Here is a 17,517-nt window from a genome sequence, read left to right as displayed (position 1 = left end):
GAGGAGATTTATAGAGGAAAATATGTGTGTTTTAAACATTAAGCATCAGGAGCCAAACCGGTCAATTCATTACAAATAATTCGTAAGAATATTCTTAAGAAACAAATGACTTTAAAGGATAGTATTAATATTTCCCTTCTATAGTTTCAATTATGTACTTTACAAAATTCATCACACGTATCCGCGATTACCAAGAGGGAACATATTTCTTCACGTTGTTATCTCATATTTATATTTTTCCAGACGTGTTTTCGACTGAAAAATTCGACCGCGCACAGGGATCAACGAACCCGATCAATCTTACGCTATAATTAAATTTTCCGCTCGTCCATCTATCATTCAACGACATCCGATGTTGTTTAGCTTGCTCAAACATCTCCTCGAAACTAACGTGCGTCGTTCGAAGGAGAGCCAGAACAACCGGCGCATTAAAATTCGATTCGTTCTCGCGGGACAAACGAGCCAGAACACGGTGCAATAGCAACAAAATCGATACCGCAACAACAGTAGGCGAAACTACACAAACACGTTGTCGATCGATCTCGCGCCTCTCAGCCTGTTTTCGCCCCCTACGCGCCCGACGAAGAAAAATTGCAACGCAATACACCTGTGCACCTGCGTTTCTTTAACCGCGTTCCGGTGGTCGCTCGACCTTCGTCAAGTTCGCGTCGCGATCGCGTGCTATTTCCAGAGCCGAGTACTAACCTAATCGCCAGCGCCCCTTTTCTCGGGGCGGCGGAGGGAAAGAATTTTTCATTCAGCGTGGTCGTGGCTCGTGGGAGGCAAACAATCGACTCGAAGAACAGGTCGCGGCTTCAAACTCAGGATATCCATCCGGTTTCCAATCTGTTTGTCCCTTCGAGCCTGTTTTATTTGTTGCACTTGCCGGCTGCAACGATCGCCTTTGAAATCAGGGCGAGATATATATATATAGCTGGACTTTGGGTTAATTAATTTATTTATCTATGTAATAATTTATATAATATATATATAATTATTTTAATTATCTCGAAAGTGAATGACCTCGGGTTAATTAATTTATTTATCTATATAATAATTTATATAATTATATATATAATAATACATAATAATTATATATAATTATATATTAATTTTATAGCTGGATCTCGGGTTAATTAACTTATTTATCTATATGATTTATATAATTATATATAATAATTTTAATTATCTCGAAAGCAAATGATCTCGGGTTAATTAACTTATTTATCTATATAATAATTTATATAATTATATATTATAATTTTAATTATCTCGAAAGTGAATGATCTAAATATATGTGTATTATTTCTTTTGTAAAATAAAAAAAAATAAATATATATTTAGAAATTAAATGTTTGTCGTATTTGTTAATTATAATATCTTTTTAAATAAATTTAATTTATATGTAATAATATTATTATTTAATTAATTTTGTTATATAAAAAATTTATGTTCCAAATGTTCCAAATAATTACGAAATTACGTATTATGAATTGTGTCTCAAATATATATATATATATGAATTATACACAAAAATGTTTTAATAAAGTAATAAATATAAATTACAATAATAAATACTTTACAATAAGTACAAAGTATAAATAATAAAAAATAACGTAAGTTATTAATAAATACGACAAACGTTTATCAATGATCTATGCTATCTCTGCAGAAAGAGGAACCAAAAAGTCAGAACAAACGTGTCAAATGAAGGCAAATGTGTAAAAATGAAATGACAGTCAATTTCAAGTTCCAAACTACTAAAGAAATAACTTGGAATTTTTTTTACCATGTCGATATTTCAAAACATGGGAGCACGAAATCCCATAAGATGTTTGTCTGCGTCCAGGAGTTTAAAGATTTTCGTCGACCGGAATTGCACTTTTTTGGTGGACGTAAAGAAATTGGATTTAAATGGATGGTGACATTAAGCTTCGTCGTTACAGCGAGGAATTTGTTTTCGAGGAAATTAACAACAGAAGTCAAGGATATGAAGTTCTCTTTTGTTCAACGGGGGAACGAAGAAAGTCGAGCTTAACGATGGCATAATTACACGCCGTCTAACGCTCGGTAAACACAATGCAACTCCACTAGATAAACTTCCATCGTAGCGAGGAACGTTCTCAATTTGTACCACTGACAATGATCCACGTCTGGCATTAGAACGAGACACTCTCTGAGCCATTGTCTCAGAAGCTCGATAAAAAATCACGCTCATTGTTCAAAAAACGCACTAGAAATTGTCCACATGCATGTGGAAATGAAGTGCGTATTCAGAACATCGCGGCTGACATTACCATCCTGATTCATGTCATTATCCACGTTGGTATCTAAAATAATAGAGATACAGTCTACATGTCCAATTTATTAGATTTCAGCCATTAATTATTGACGCTATTTTGAAAATAGTTTTTTCCAAAAAGCCGCCACACCATATTTTCAAACGTTTTCGTTTAATATTCTGAATTTTATTATTTCCCTTATTATTTTCAAATGCTTTTGTTTAATATTCTGAATTTGTTACCATTCCGGGATGATATTTCTTCACTAAACTATAAATTTTTCGACATTTTTTTTATACAAAATATCCAGATGCATCGAATGCATTTGAAAGTGTGTGTTTCATTTCAAAGATCAGAGTTAAGCTTCGCGTTTATCTACGAAAAAAAATATTATTACACGATAGAATCGTCTTTCACTGATGATAATAACGTGGATCAAATGGGTGATAAATGACGTTAAGCAAAATTGAGACACGCGCGAGATACCTCGTTATAGCGTTCGTTCCCGAGGTGGCGGGGTGAAATTGCGAGATTCAAATTTCAGGGACGAAACATCGAGGATTTCCTTCCCGGGGGAACGTTGCGTTCGGTTCCAAATCTTCACGATCTTCTAAGAATCTCACGAAACTCCCCGTATAATATCGCAATTTCGGAAAATTCCGCGCCGCGAGCGCATAAATTTCGAATGTTTGCGAGGACGTGGCCAAGAATGCAACGCGAGAACGTAACTCTCCGCAAACGAGGAGGGCAGGCGAGCATCCCCGATTGTTTTGCTCGGCTCAACAAGTAGTCATAAAACGAGGAGATGCTACAAATTACGACTCGGATACCGTCTGACAGGAATTTGGGAAACCAAAAAGCTACCCAAGGATATTTCTCAGCTAGTCAAGCGTAATTGCTCCTCGCTTTCTTAGCTACAGTGACTCACCAAAGTGTTCGAACAGTTTTATTCGCGATATAAAATATTTTAAAATTTCATTAATAAAGTGATTGGTGAAATTTCGATACTTATTGCGAACGTATTATTAATATACAGCATAAACATAATTCCTAAGCTGATTATTGTAACTGTTAATTGTAAATGTATCATCAGACTATTTTCGTTTGGGGCTGAATTGTTTAAATCGAGGTAAAAAATTTTCAGCTCGATTGAATTTTATCATGGAGAATGTACAGATACAAGGTAAAATCAAATATTCTACATTTAAGTACGATACTAATTTGAAAGTCAATGTAATAGGCAATTGGCTGTTTAAATACTTTCACGATCTCTGTGAAATATATACACTTGTATTAAATATATATATTTAAATTTGTTTCAAATTTGGCCAATATAATCATGGGAGTAAAGAAATTTCAAAACATTTTATATTTCAATTTTAACATTCCTACAGATCCTACAAGTCCGAATACTTTTGTGAGCAACTTTGTTCAATTGAAAATTTAACAAATTAATAATATAATAATAATAACAATAAAATTAATAATGAAATCCAGATAAAAATGAATGAAATTTTTCGATGACTTTGAATTTTTAATTTTAGATTTTCGATGTTGGAGTGTGATAGGATTTTCCACTTGTTTTCTAAATTTCTCCAAAATTTCACTTCTCCCACTGTCTTATTTATTTTTGAAACTTTTAAAGTTCCCCGAACTGCGCATTTATAGCAGGACACTTGGAGAGATCGTACAGAATTACGACTCTCAATTGGATTTATTTTAGTATACTCGATCAAGAGTATCATATTTTTGGCAACGAGCGCCAAAGCACTGTACCTACGCAAGCGATGACAAGGGCCAATACCATTAACCTCGATATCAATCAACTTAACGTATCGGTTTGCTGCGTTTACAGTCGTATTTCACGCCGAGAGATACTGTTCTCGCCTATAATTCTACCTGCTTTCGCGCGATGATTTTTCCACGCGAACATTCGTGAAATTGGTACGAAAAACTTCGATATAAAAGGACAAAATATTTTTAGATAATTGACCTAACTTAATTGTGTAATCATAATCGTGTAATCATTATCATTATAATTATAGTTTTGAAAACGTAATTAAAATTATTTTACGTACTAAATATTACAAGTACTTTGGATATTTTTACATATGTCTTTTCGTATTGCGTGCGTTTTGTGCAATTTTTTACTTGAAAATTTCCCACAAATGCATAAAGCTCTTGTTACGAGCAGATTTCAATGTAATCTTAAATGAATACGATGAATACGATTAATACAATTAACGGAGCCCAAAAAGAAATTTTATTAAGCATTAAAATGTCCTACGTTTGATGCTCATACATATTTCTGTTTACTTTATATATATTAATACAGCTCTTGGCCATCGAATCAGGATCATTTGTCATTTTTAACATCTGTGCAATATTATTCTGAATAAAGTTAATTAATAATTAAAATATTGAATGTTTAAGCATTGTTATAAACTAAATTAACATGTGCAGCATGTATCCTTTTGCTTCTATTACAACATACCATTTTTCAGGAATTTTTAATAACCGAATGGAACATTTTCGTCGCGTATGATAACTCAATACTTAACAGTAATAAATAATACTGTTTTTTTATATTACAATAATGAGATGTCGTGCATGGTAATAACACATACTTTGTATATAACACAATACTTTGATAAAATTCTGGTTCTAATGGCCAAGAGAGCCGCACACTCTCTAATACAATTATACTCTGCTTTCGATACTTTGTACTTTTTTTTCCATATCAGTCGCATCCTTTGCATTTTCATGTCCTTAAATTTCCCACGAGTGCACGAAAATCCGCAGTCTAAATGCAGGATTCGTTAAATAGCTGCGATCGAAGAGATCAAGTAGAATAAGCCGTCACGTACTAGTTCCCGCGACCAGCACCGTGACCATTCGTTTTTTTCTCTCTCTCTCTCTCTCTCTCGATCGATCGATTTATTTAATCACTCGTGGAAAATCGAGGACCAACGTCATTTACCCGCGCCTTTCACCGTTTCGAAAACTACAAACTGCGTGCCTGACAGGACAAATGGCACCTGCTATGAAACAGACGAGGATTGTTAATGCTTCCAAAAGGCCGGAAGGATACAAATGGCACGAGTATCTTGGTAAATCTTAGAACGTTGGACGTTGAAACATTGAACCGTCCTGTGGAATGCAAACCTGGAGATACCTGCAAACCTCCCGATGACATTTATTAGAGGAGAAATCTTTCTGGAATGTTTCCTGTTCCAGAGACCAATTTGTACCAGTAACTTCGAATAACGCGAATTGTTATATTTTTACGTGCAATTGTTCACTCGCGAGTGTTACTATACAAAATACTTTGAAATTTCATTAACACTGTAGTGAGACTCAGGTTTGAAATAAATCTGAATATATATATACATATATGTAAATTACAAGATATTTAATACACACGTGGTATCCATTATTCATACGTTTGCAATAGATACATAAATGTTATAACAGATATAGATTTTTAGTATTTGAACCTGTGTAATATATTCTATGACATATTCTAATAGTTTATATTTTATATATTTTATTTTTTATATTAGAATATTTTAATATTCTAATGTATTCTATAACCTGTATAATATATTCTATATATTCACTATACTTGTATAAAATAGAGGAACCAACTAAAAAAAATTATTTCATTGGAAAATACGTATATGTTCACGTACTCTTTGTAAACATTATATACATTTTCAGATTAATTTTAAATTTTACCAATCAGACAGTCATATTAACGTTACAGTGTTGATGAAATTTCAAAATATCTTATGTAACAAGCACAATGCGTAAATAAATTTTCTATAACAAATGTTCGAATACTTTGAGCAACCCTTAAATATCTTTTCTCCGTTTCTCTTACATCTTTCAAGAGTACCATACTTGAACTTGCCTCACTTGTTGCCAGTTCACCAATTCTTACTCTCCATTGTCACAGTTCATTCACACTCTACTTTTTACGTTGTCCTCTGCAACTCTTATTATGTACACGTCTTCTTTCGTGTCGAAGAATCTTCCATCCCACGCGAGCGAAAATGAGCGAACGATCGTCACGCGTTCCGCGAGGGAACGGATCGAGAAATTACTCGGCTCGCTTGCTTAGATTTAATCGGGATCGTGGAACATCGCATGCAGGAGTTGGAAATCTCAATCTGTTCCTCGAAATAACGCGTCTATCGGGGCCTGTCACGAGAACACGTCCGTCAGACGGCCGTTTTTCGACGTGCTCGTCCACGGACACGAGCCAGCCGACTTGAACTGAAAATCGATCGTATGCACTTTGATGTTCCCCCTCCCGTCCCCAAAAATTTCTTTCTCTCCTCGCTGTCTGTGCACGAGCCAGCGTGTGTGATCCTTGCGTCGCGGTGACCTTGACTCCCTTACACCCCGAGCTGACGCGCTTAGATCGCGAGCTAATTCACAGCTACTCCCGAGGGACTGGCCTCGCGTTCCCTACACTCGGAATTATTTACCCTTCTCGCCACTTTCGAGAAGAAGATCGAAAGGCGACGATTTTTCTATTCGACGACACTGGCGACAATTAACGCTCGAACTACCAAAGTAGTCAGAACGACCAATTTACAATCCTCTGTGGAAATTTTATATATTTATGGCAGTGTATTTTTAAATGCTCGAGTGAGTTTTAATCAAATGTATTAATAGAAGCTTGCGTTCTTCCTTGTAGTTAATTTTTTCTTGTACCTTGCACTGCAATTTCTTTGCTACAAATATTGTACTTCAGTCGTCGGTAGTTCCTAGTGTTAATGGCGATTAATTCTAGAAGGGGGCAACAAAGTTCTTCTGCTTTCCAGGACGAGATTCGAACGATTAATCTTTGTTCTTCGAAATTTCTTTTATATATATATATATTTGTGGGAAAGATAAAGTGACGTTAAAAAGGAGTTGCCAATCACGTGAAGCTGAATTTTTCCACTAAATCATTGCGTCGATTTCTGTTGTAAAATGTTTACATTTAAATTACAGACTTTTATGCATTTATGAGAAAACATAGAAACTACGTGATATGCAAAAATATGTAAAGTATTCGAAACGGAGTATAAATTAATAATATTTATATAAGTAATAATATAATAATAGAAAATATTTATATAAGTAATAATATAATAATATAAAGTATTTATATAAGTAATAATAAGTAATGATATAATAATATAAAGTATTGTAATACTTAGCAGATGAAACAAGTCCCACTTTTTGAATCACGTTCGCAAATAATTATAAAGATATGAAAATGCATAAAAATTCATCTAGGTGTATTATTCTGTCATCTAAATTATATTAATATTCTAATATTAATATTCATCTAGATATTCTTAATATTCTAATATTATATATCTCAATATATCTTAATATTCTGGATGAATTATACTAATATTCAAGAACCTACAGCATTCATTTTTCTAACACTGATAACAAAATATGTCGCCAGGGCTGAAAATAATATTTTTCGTTGCTCTCACGTTCAAGAGTCCAAAACAATTGATCGTAACGTCAGGCAAAATTCATGACGAAGATAAAACCGACACGAAATCGAACACAATTGGCGTGGAATCATTCACACGCGACTGAATAGAAATTTCGTTTGTTAAAAATTTATTCGTTATTGCAAATTTAACTATTTGTCCGTCATCATTATATTAATTCTCGTCCATTGTATCAACGCGACACCGAGGGACAAATTAAATTGGGGAAAAATAGGAGAAATAGATTAAGATTCGACCCACGACGCTCATTTATCAAGACGTGTCGAAGTCGCAAAATCCAATTTCCTGTGAAATTTGCACACAGGAACGAAATACGGGACCACGTTGATTACGAAACAGGTGAAGTGAGAGATTTCAACCAATCGCGAGACTCTTATTACTTGCAACAATCGGTCACGGTTATTACGTGATTTTCAACGATAAGCGGTTGTCGAAGAGTGTCGAAAATTCTTTAATGCCCGTAATGTTTTTTTTTTTTTAATATACGTAACCGCATGCACAATCATCCTTCTACAATGCGAAGTATACTGCTAAGAAAACAAGTCAGAGTCAAGCCCACCCTAAAAGACAACCTAATGGACAGTAGAACATCATCAAGCCTGCTACAATATCTGAAACACACCAAAATCTACAACATATAGAAAATCCCTCCTTCTGATGTCGCTAATAATCCATGAAATTGATGCGACATAGAATAATTGATTTAAAAAAAAATCGATCGATCATCGACACGCTTCGAGTTTAAAATAAAATCGCTACTGTCGACGTTGGATTAACGAAGCGAGGAAAAATGCGAGTCAGTCAAACGACCGCCACTGTAAATGATTGTTCAGAAACACGCGAATCGATGGCTGAACGAGCAGTTTCAACGAGGCGTGGCGAGCAAATTTACTTATTCTCGTTCGGGCTCGATGTTCGAGTTTGTTTGACTTGCATCGAAAATCATTTTGACTACTCGTTTCTCTTTCGTTAAAAAGAGACAATTCGAACGTGGAAACAGGAAGAAATAATTATATTTACATTTATATTGATTATTAGCACGGTCGTGAAGTAAGTGCGAACGTACGTGTAATATTTGAAAAAACGATGCTTCCCTCTCGAACTATTATAAACAGAAAATTTTTCATCTCTTTGAAAAGTGAGAACTTTTTACAATAAAAAATTCGAATTATTTGCCGCGTATTTTATTTTTACTTTTTTTATTTGATCCATTTGCAAATTTCTGTGTAAAAACGAAAGCAAGGACTTAAAAAAGGAAAGTTTCTTCACAGTAGAACCTTTACGTGGTGAAATTATCAGTCGCATAGAGTCTCCATAATTCGAATTATCGTTTGTCGAATTAAATTACTTGGAAACTCGAATATTCTTTGTCCTTCCTTGAGATTCGACTGTAACATTCAACAAACCATCATTCATCCAAGAAGAAACTTTCCCTAGTTTTGGAAAAATTGAAAATTTATCTTACCACAAAGTCTCTTTTTGTTAAACTCCTGTCAAAATTCGACGAATATCTAACAAAAAGGATTATTCCCGGAAAGAAGAAACATAGTTATTGAACAAAGCCATCCATTGTCCAAAAATTGAATATAGGCGTACAAAGTATTACAAAGACACACTTCGATTCGATTTCAGACGATCAGACACGACGACGAGCCGAGTTCCATCGACACTCGGCTCCTCGGTTAAATAGTTTTATCTGCGTTCGATAGTTGAGCGAGGCCGGCGTGACAAATAGTTCGCTTACTTGGCGAACGCCATGTCGAACGATCGTCGTTTCTGAGCCGATGGTTTCCTTAATTAGACGGTTCACGACGATGTTTATCGAGCCAACGAAACGCGACAGCCTTTTATACCTGCCAAATAAACGCGATGGCAACCACGCTGCGACGTTTGTTCAAGTTGCCTGCCTGACAATTAACGTTACTCTCGATTGAAAGGTATCGATTGACAGTCTCGAGCCTCTGATTCCCAATAATACACGCGTCTGTCGTTTAATTAATCGCGCAGTAAATCCACGTTGCTTCAACGATTGAAAAGGTTGACAGCATTTCAAGGGTTGAAAAGTGCAATTTTTTTTTTTCTCTCGTATGAATTTTATTGGGAGAATCATTTCGTTTCAAGGGGTTTGACTGTCTTCAATGTCTGGAATTAATAACACAATTTCTTACTTCAATTTGGTTGGAAGTAATTATTACGAAATTAGAATTAATTGTTGGTGTTGAAGTTATTTTAGTAAATCAAAGTTTAGTTATTTTTAAATCGAAATTAATATGCATCTGCATATTTTTCTTTTTTTTTTTATGGCTGGACCGAGATCATTCTGCACACAAGAATAATTTGTACATTTTTCAATTTTATTTTCTCTGCGAAATGACTGGAGTGGGGTCATTTTGGGGTGATAAATATGGAGGCACGTTTACGAAAGAAAAGGATAGGAGATTTTTGGTTTCTAGATAACATTTACTCACGGAATGTATACGTAAGCTCCGTGTGAAATATCTGAAACTCTTTCCACTACACAAACATTTTTCATAAAGAATTTTTCCACGAAAAGCGAGGCTTTCCATCTGGAAAGCGCGACATCCCCACGAAAGTCAATATTTTCTAAAACTCCTGCGCATTTTCCGAAATAAATAAGCCATAGAAATTAATTTCTCTTCAGCTGCAATCGTGTACATGCAATCTACGTTACTGTGAAGAGATTCTATCAATCTGCGATTTCGCAAAAAGAGAGAGAAATAAAACACACAGATCTCTCGAGACTTGTGTAATAAATATCTTACTTCAAAATTACTTATACCTTACTCAAAAAATTTCATTCCTTCGCGAGAAGAATTATTATGAACTTTGCATGCTCGAAGAGACTTAAAATAAATAAGTAAAATTTATTTTGTACCTTTTGTATCAGGGTTAATTAATTTATTTTAATATATATATATATATATTTTGTAAAATAAAAATGTTTGTCGTATTTATTAATATCTAATTTTTTTAAAATAAATTTTTAAAATAAATTTTAATCGATTCTCGAAGTTTGCTTCGGAGAATGCTTCTAACGTCGATTGCTTTTCGCGATTTCCCATTCTTAATTTATTCCCCATTTATAAAACTTTCTTGAAACGCCGTAAAGAAGACCCCATTTAGATAAACTTCCATTCGACTATTTTACTTTCAAAACAAGAGGCAACTATAACTTCCAAAGACTCGTAAACACCTCGCAACAGTCTCAAACCCATTTATTGCTATAAACCCTAAATCCAACCCAAACCTACAACTTTTCGATCCACCGAATCGACTTTCAAAGCAACGCTGCATTTACATTTCGTGTTCGAATGTACGAACCCGGATGACAAAGCGGATGCACGTGTCGTATCCGACTTTTTATCTCTTTCTCTCTTTCTCTCTCTCTCTCTCTCTCTCTCTCTCTCTCTCTTTCTCTCTCTCTCTCTCTCTCTAACCGGAATTTTGGTTGCTTGCAGAAAAAAAAGTTGCAACGACGCGTACAAGAAAATTTAAAGCTGATACACCTGCCTGCAAAGACACGAGTAACATTTATCTCGCACGTTTTTCTCTGCTGACGAATGAAAAGATAAAAATAAAAATGAACCAGACAGGTACGCGGTTTCTGTGTCACGCTGTGTTACGAAGGATTAATTCTCATCCGCCTCACGCTTTCCTCCTGTGGTTAATCCTCCAAATTGATACGATGGTGGAAAAAACAATTAATATAATTACGTTGTTAAATAACCGTGGCACATTGAATGCCGATAAACAAGAATAAAATTAGCGATTGTAATCACAGTTGTACGCTACATTCATTGCACAATATAGGGACAGTAACATATGAAAAAAACATACGAGTTCGAAAAGTATGAAATACATATGAAAAGTATACAAGTATACTGTAACGATCTAATGCCATCTACAGATTAGTCAAAGATCCAAAGGAAATGTATGTTAATACGTTAGAGAAATAAATGTCACGCAGCCTCAGTGAAATGTATCTACGTGCCGTGGAGATAATACTAAAGAAAACAGAAGATACGCGTCAAATTAATACAAGAGATGATAGAGCAACTTAAGAAAGATGAGACTCGCGGGACACGCTTTCATTCGTCACGGTGTTGGCCACGGTTGTGTCACGAGGCGACGGAAATTGCAATTAATTCGGAAACACGTGGCCCCGCTAACCACCGCCGATGCATAATGAAACGGACGGTGAATGAAACATGAAGCGACGTGAATCGTTCTAAATCGCCCAGCATCGCGACACACTTGGCTCCCTTCGGAGGGAAACTCGCCGAATAACAAGCTGAAACTGCGCCGACCTCTACCCCTAATCTCCGACATTATTCAACTTTATCAACTTCATCCCCGCCGGAGACCTCTGGAAAATTCATATTAGACCTCTGCTGATATTTTCTAATATCGGCCCGGATTTTCGTAGATTGTCGCTCGCGAGGCAGCGAAACTTTTATAAAAGAACGTTGACAGCAATATTAATGATCATTTGAACGACTAGCAGTTAGTCAGTTAATTAACACGAATTTTCCTCGGTAATCCTTGTAACTTAGCATCCTTGTGTAACTTTTGTTCATCTCGTTTCTTTATTTTATATTCAATTACGCGTGAAATTCTTTATTATTAATACATGAAGCAAGGACAATTGAATCTGACATGTATAACAACTACACACTGAATATTGAAACATTTAAATATTTATATAAATAAATATAAATATTATATTAATATTTAAATATTTATATAAATAAATATAAATATTATATTAATATTTAAATACTTATTTATTTATATTGCAGAAACTTTACGTACATTCTGCATAATTTCCTACGAATGCATAAACAAAATAAATATTAGCGGTCTGTAATAATTGTACAAGTTTCGATACCTGAAGATCAAGATTGAATAATAAATTTTAGTATAATAATAAGTTAAGTATTAGAATGATAGGTTTGTTGGATATCAGTTTGATATCTAACTGGGAGCCAGGCGTGCAAAATCGGATGTTCCATAAATCGAGGGAATCTATTCGATTGAAACGAGACGGTGGTCCCTTTCTGTGGCTGACCGCGCATCGATCAAGCGTGTATCTTTGGATTTGGTTTAAGTTTACTCCAACGATTCTGTGTGAACAGTGTGTTAACTTAACGGATACCAGAGAATAGGGAACAATGAGGTATAAACGCTCCGTTATTCCATCGATGTAATCAAATGCGGCAAACTATAACTAGTCATGGCACATTATCCGATCAACACCAAAAATTCATCAAACAGCGAGAGAAAGAGCGAAACGTAGTAATGAATTGTATCATTGATCGAAAGATTTTCATTTATCATCAACGTTAGCAGCCAGTAGTTTTCAACAACGTGGTAATAACAATGAACGAAACAGTATGGAGGTCTAACCAGAACCTAGCCAGAAAGAAAATGCGCTAACGAGATTTTCTTTTATCTATCATCGATCTACACTGCCAGCATCTTTTAATAACACGGTAATGATAATTACGACGATACGAAGATCTGATCTGATCTAATCTAACTTCAATCTAAAACCGGCGAGGAAGATTAAAACGTGCTAATAAGTTGAGTCGCTGATCGAAAGATTTTCATCCATCATCAACTATCGCATCGATCTATGTTAGCAGCATTTTTTAATAACACGGTAATAACGACGAACGAGATGATCTAATCTAATCTAACCCAATTAAAATGAGCTACGTCGTTGGTCAAGAGATTATTATCTTTCGTACAGAGCTGCTATTTTTTTTTAAGAACACGAGAACGGTAATTAACGAGACGACACGAAGCCACTACTTTTCTTTGCCAGCCTCTTGGGAGACATCGTAAATCCGGATTCTACACTGTGGGCTCGTTCATCATACATGGTGAACTTTAACGACTAGTTTTGACACTGAATATCGTCGCTGTTCTACGGTCAGGTCGTGTCACTTATTCGATCACGTTTCAAGCAAAGTTTCGGTCGAATTTGCAATCGGGCGACGTGTTCGACTTCGCGCTGATGGATCACGAGCAGCCAGGGTTGAGATTGTTCGTCGTTATAATTAATTTCCAAGGGTAATTGACCTACCGAGGATAGATCTATCCCGTATGCAACAATTTTCTCTCTAAGAGGAAACACTCCGAAATAAAACGCAAATGTAACATTCAAGACGTTCGAGGAGATATTCTATTAGGTTGGCTCAGACTTAGGAAACATAGAGTTTCCTCCTAACATTGTGTATTTAATCGTAACAATGATCCACGTGATTTTATCCAATTCAGTCTCATTATTGTACAATCGAAAGATTCTTGGAATGAAGATGTTACGAATCATCTTGAAAGAATTTTTCTAAATAACAAAAATGATAAACAACATTCGTACCAACCTAATACCATAGAGATCTCTGAAAAGAAAGAAATTTTATTGTTCTCTTTCTTAAGGAACTTGTTACGTAAGATAATTTTTTTATAGCATAAAAAGTTTGCTCTAAATGCGAAAAGTGAAAATTAATCGCTCAACTACACTCAATTGTTCGAAATTTGCTTTACAAGTTTCATCGCCTAATTCCGCATTCGCGTATAAAAATGCATAAATGCACCTCGGCTTGCTTCAATCGGAATTAATCCCGTGCTGATAATTACGTAACAAGAGTATCCTTACGAATGAAAGAAAAACTGTGCGAGTGGCGCACTTAATTAGGAAACTTCGCAGTTTTGTTATTCAAATGAGCCGTGCGTATAAGAGTAACGTTGCAGAAGTGCTCACTTTAAAATGCAGAGGAACGATTTAATAAATATTGATAGCAACGGTAAACCACGAGCTAATCGCGTAATTTATGCAGGATCGTAAATTGCGTTAGACGGCTTAGTGTCCAGTAGTGTATCACGCACGAGCAGATAAATTTCACGACCTTAGCTTAGAAAATGATGAGAAATAATTATTGACCATTGGAGTGGAAGGTTCTCTTTTCGTACTTATATATCGCTTTAGTTACTATTTAATTACACCGCGGATATTTAAGCAGATACATATTTTTAGGAACATAATTAAAAAAAAATAGAATCTAGGCGGAACGTGTGCCACGTTTTGGATATTTTACACATGTTTGCACATTGCATGTGCTTTTCGTGCATTTTCCCACCTTGCAATTTTCCATACATGCACAAGAATGCGCGGTTTAGACATAATAAACAATATCTCACGTCGCACGAATCTTTTAATTCTTTTTGTGAAATAAAAAATAGTTCGCCATGTTAAATAATCTTGAACGCAACGTTAGAATAACTTTATTACTTTATATCCTGAATAAATGATAATGTTATGATTAGCGGATTTTTATGCACTCGTAGAAAATAGATAAAATATCCAAGGTATACAACATTTAACAAGTAAAACAATTTATCGAGAGTCTATTTGTTTGGTAAATACAATCCGCAATCTCGTTACGAGATCGCAAAAGTAATTATTAACAGCGCATCATTGCTAGCTATTAAAAGAAGCTGAAACTTTTCGTCCAATTCAATAATTTCTTTCTCCTCAACTTCTTATCCCATTCTGAACTTTTTTCCCCTAGATATTATTATTCTCTGCTAGCACCTTTCCTGTTTCTTTTGCCCGCCGACAAGAAAGATCCAATGATCATTCTCGTGGCAAACGAACGCCGCGAAGAACGGCGGTCTATTTAAAAGTTCGGTGAAGAAGCTTATTTATTAGTCGGTCTTTGTTAAGCCGGGCGACATTTAGATACAAAGTAACTGGAGGATCTCGCGGCAAAGCCAGCCAGGCCGAAGTGTTTCGTTCTGATTCGGCCGTTCTGAAACTTTATTCGCCTGCTATAGGAATCCAATTTCCTTTATTACCAACTCCTGGCCGGCAACTTTCACGAATCGACGGGGAGATCTTATAGAATACGCGGTCTCTCCCTCTGTTTGCATTCCAATGACAAATAACAAGTAAGTGGAACGGCAATCATAAGAAGCCTACGGAAACGGAGAGAGGCCGGAAGTATTTCTTAACATCTCGCTACTTTGTAGCACACTTAAGGTATTAACCGCGCGATTTTCTCTTGTTTCGAACAAAGGAGAGTTCGACACAAACTGGACACTGTTTCGTTTGAAATTCACCGCGATTCAAACTACGAAGTTTCCTGATTCATTGTTCAGAGCAAGGGAAATGAACGTGTAGTTACACCTAACACTTTGACTGCCATGATCTTTAGAGTGATAAATAGTATACTGAATAATTTCAACACGTTGACTATGGTAAATTTCCTGTTCCTTGATACAGTTGTTAATCAACAATAAGTCAAAGGCCAATAAGTAGTAGTGGTTCGTCAAATTCTAACCTCAAATAAACGACACTTCACAAGTACCAACCTATAAACATAATATTGTATGTTACATGAAATATTTGATAAATTAGTATTTATATTGATCATCGATCATCATCGTGGCAGTCAACGTGTCGAACAACATAAAGAAGCCAAGTTATATTATCACAGAAAGAAAATAGTGAAAACAGGGCGAAAAATCAACTCACCGGTGTCGTAGAGCGGACACGGCATGTACGCGTACCGTTGTTCTGGATGTACCACGGACTTGTTCCGCTGCCCGCTAGTCATAGTTGCGAATTTGGTCACGTACTGCAGGAACTTGTCATAGAAGAGAAGGAAGGTTGTTCGAAATATCGTTAAGGCGGTATCGTAGTCCTTGTGGCTCAGCGAATTCGGCCCCGATTCAACGAAACGAGAGAGAACGTCAGGACGATTATCCCGAGATGGCCAGGGGCAACTGCATCCTGCAATAGTCGAGCGTGTCGTGATGCATCGGTTGCCGAGCCTCTTCGCAAATTAACCAATTAAGGATGTCCGTTGTTGCTCCCGTGCCAATTAGGCACCGCTCCTGATGGCCGTGTACGCGCGGACGTCGTCACTTAATTAGCACCGAAATAACCGGCTTCTTCCCTTTGTGGACGTGGTTTTCTTTCTACTGGCGGCACCGCGAGCTTTACCTTCGCAACAGACACATAAATACAGGTAAGGAGCGATACTTCACATTTCCCGGTCATTTATTTTTAGTCACGCGAATGTCGCGATTCTGTTCACTACGAAAGCGCGGGAAAATGGCGGCTCGCATCGATTGTCGCATCGATCGGATACATCGATACGGAACTAATAGTTTCGTGACGAAATTAACGTGCTGAAAACATACGGTTCATTCGCATCATCGTAGATGAACAGGATCACGTTAAAATTGTGAAATCCATCAAAGGTAATTTAAGAGGTTATTTTAAAACGTACATTACGCAAAAAGATACGAATCTCAAGACATCCTTCAGAACCGTACAAAATCAGTTCACAATTGTTTCTTCTTTTATGCATAGTACACATAATTCGAAATTACGAAGATTCTGGAAGTACACAATTCATTGCTTTAATGACTTTGGAGCTTCAATGTACACGAACATGTATAAGTACGTATATACATACAACGTTAGTCGGTGTGTCGTCGATTAATATTTTAATTAAAAGCTTCACAATATCTCTCTCGTTAGATAAGCAACGTCCGTCGCGATAAACTATCTATGTAAATCGTTACGTGATCAACGTTCCTGGTTCTTCGTTACGTTCGAAACCGGCCAAAATCAGCGACAACCTCCGATCATTGAGCTCGTTAATAGATTACAAACT

General features: G+C 35.9%; 1 long non-coding RNA gene across 2 annotated transcripts; it reads right to left on the bottom strand.

The window, feature by feature from the left end:
• Positions 1 to 14,087: 14,087 nt before the first annotated feature.
• Positions 14,088 to 17,517, bottom strand: LOC122535114. Of its 2 annotated transcripts, none has more exons than XR_006308098.1 (4): positions 17,317 to 17,517; positions 17,128 to 17,237; positions 16,368 to 16,838; positions 14,088 to 14,177 (listed from the first exon to the last, which is right to left on the bottom strand). It is a non-coding gene; the product is annotated as an uncharacterized LOC122535114 (long non-coding RNA). The 2 variants fall into 2 exon arrangements; XR_006308097.1 differs by lacking the exon at positions 14,088 to 14,177 and adding an exon at positions 15,409 to 16,204.

This window comes from Frieseomelitta varia, unplaced genomic scaffold (assembly GCF_011392965.1).
Source record: "Frieseomelitta varia isolate USP_RPSP 00005682 unplaced genomic scaffold, Fvar_1.2 scaffold_672, whole genome shotgun sequence".
NCBI classification, from domain to species: Eukaryota; Metazoa; Arthropoda; class Insecta; order Hymenoptera; family Apidae; genus Frieseomelitta; species Frieseomelitta varia.
Note: the sequence above shows the minus strand (reverse complement) of the source record. Positions and strands in the feature narration are given on the sequence as shown.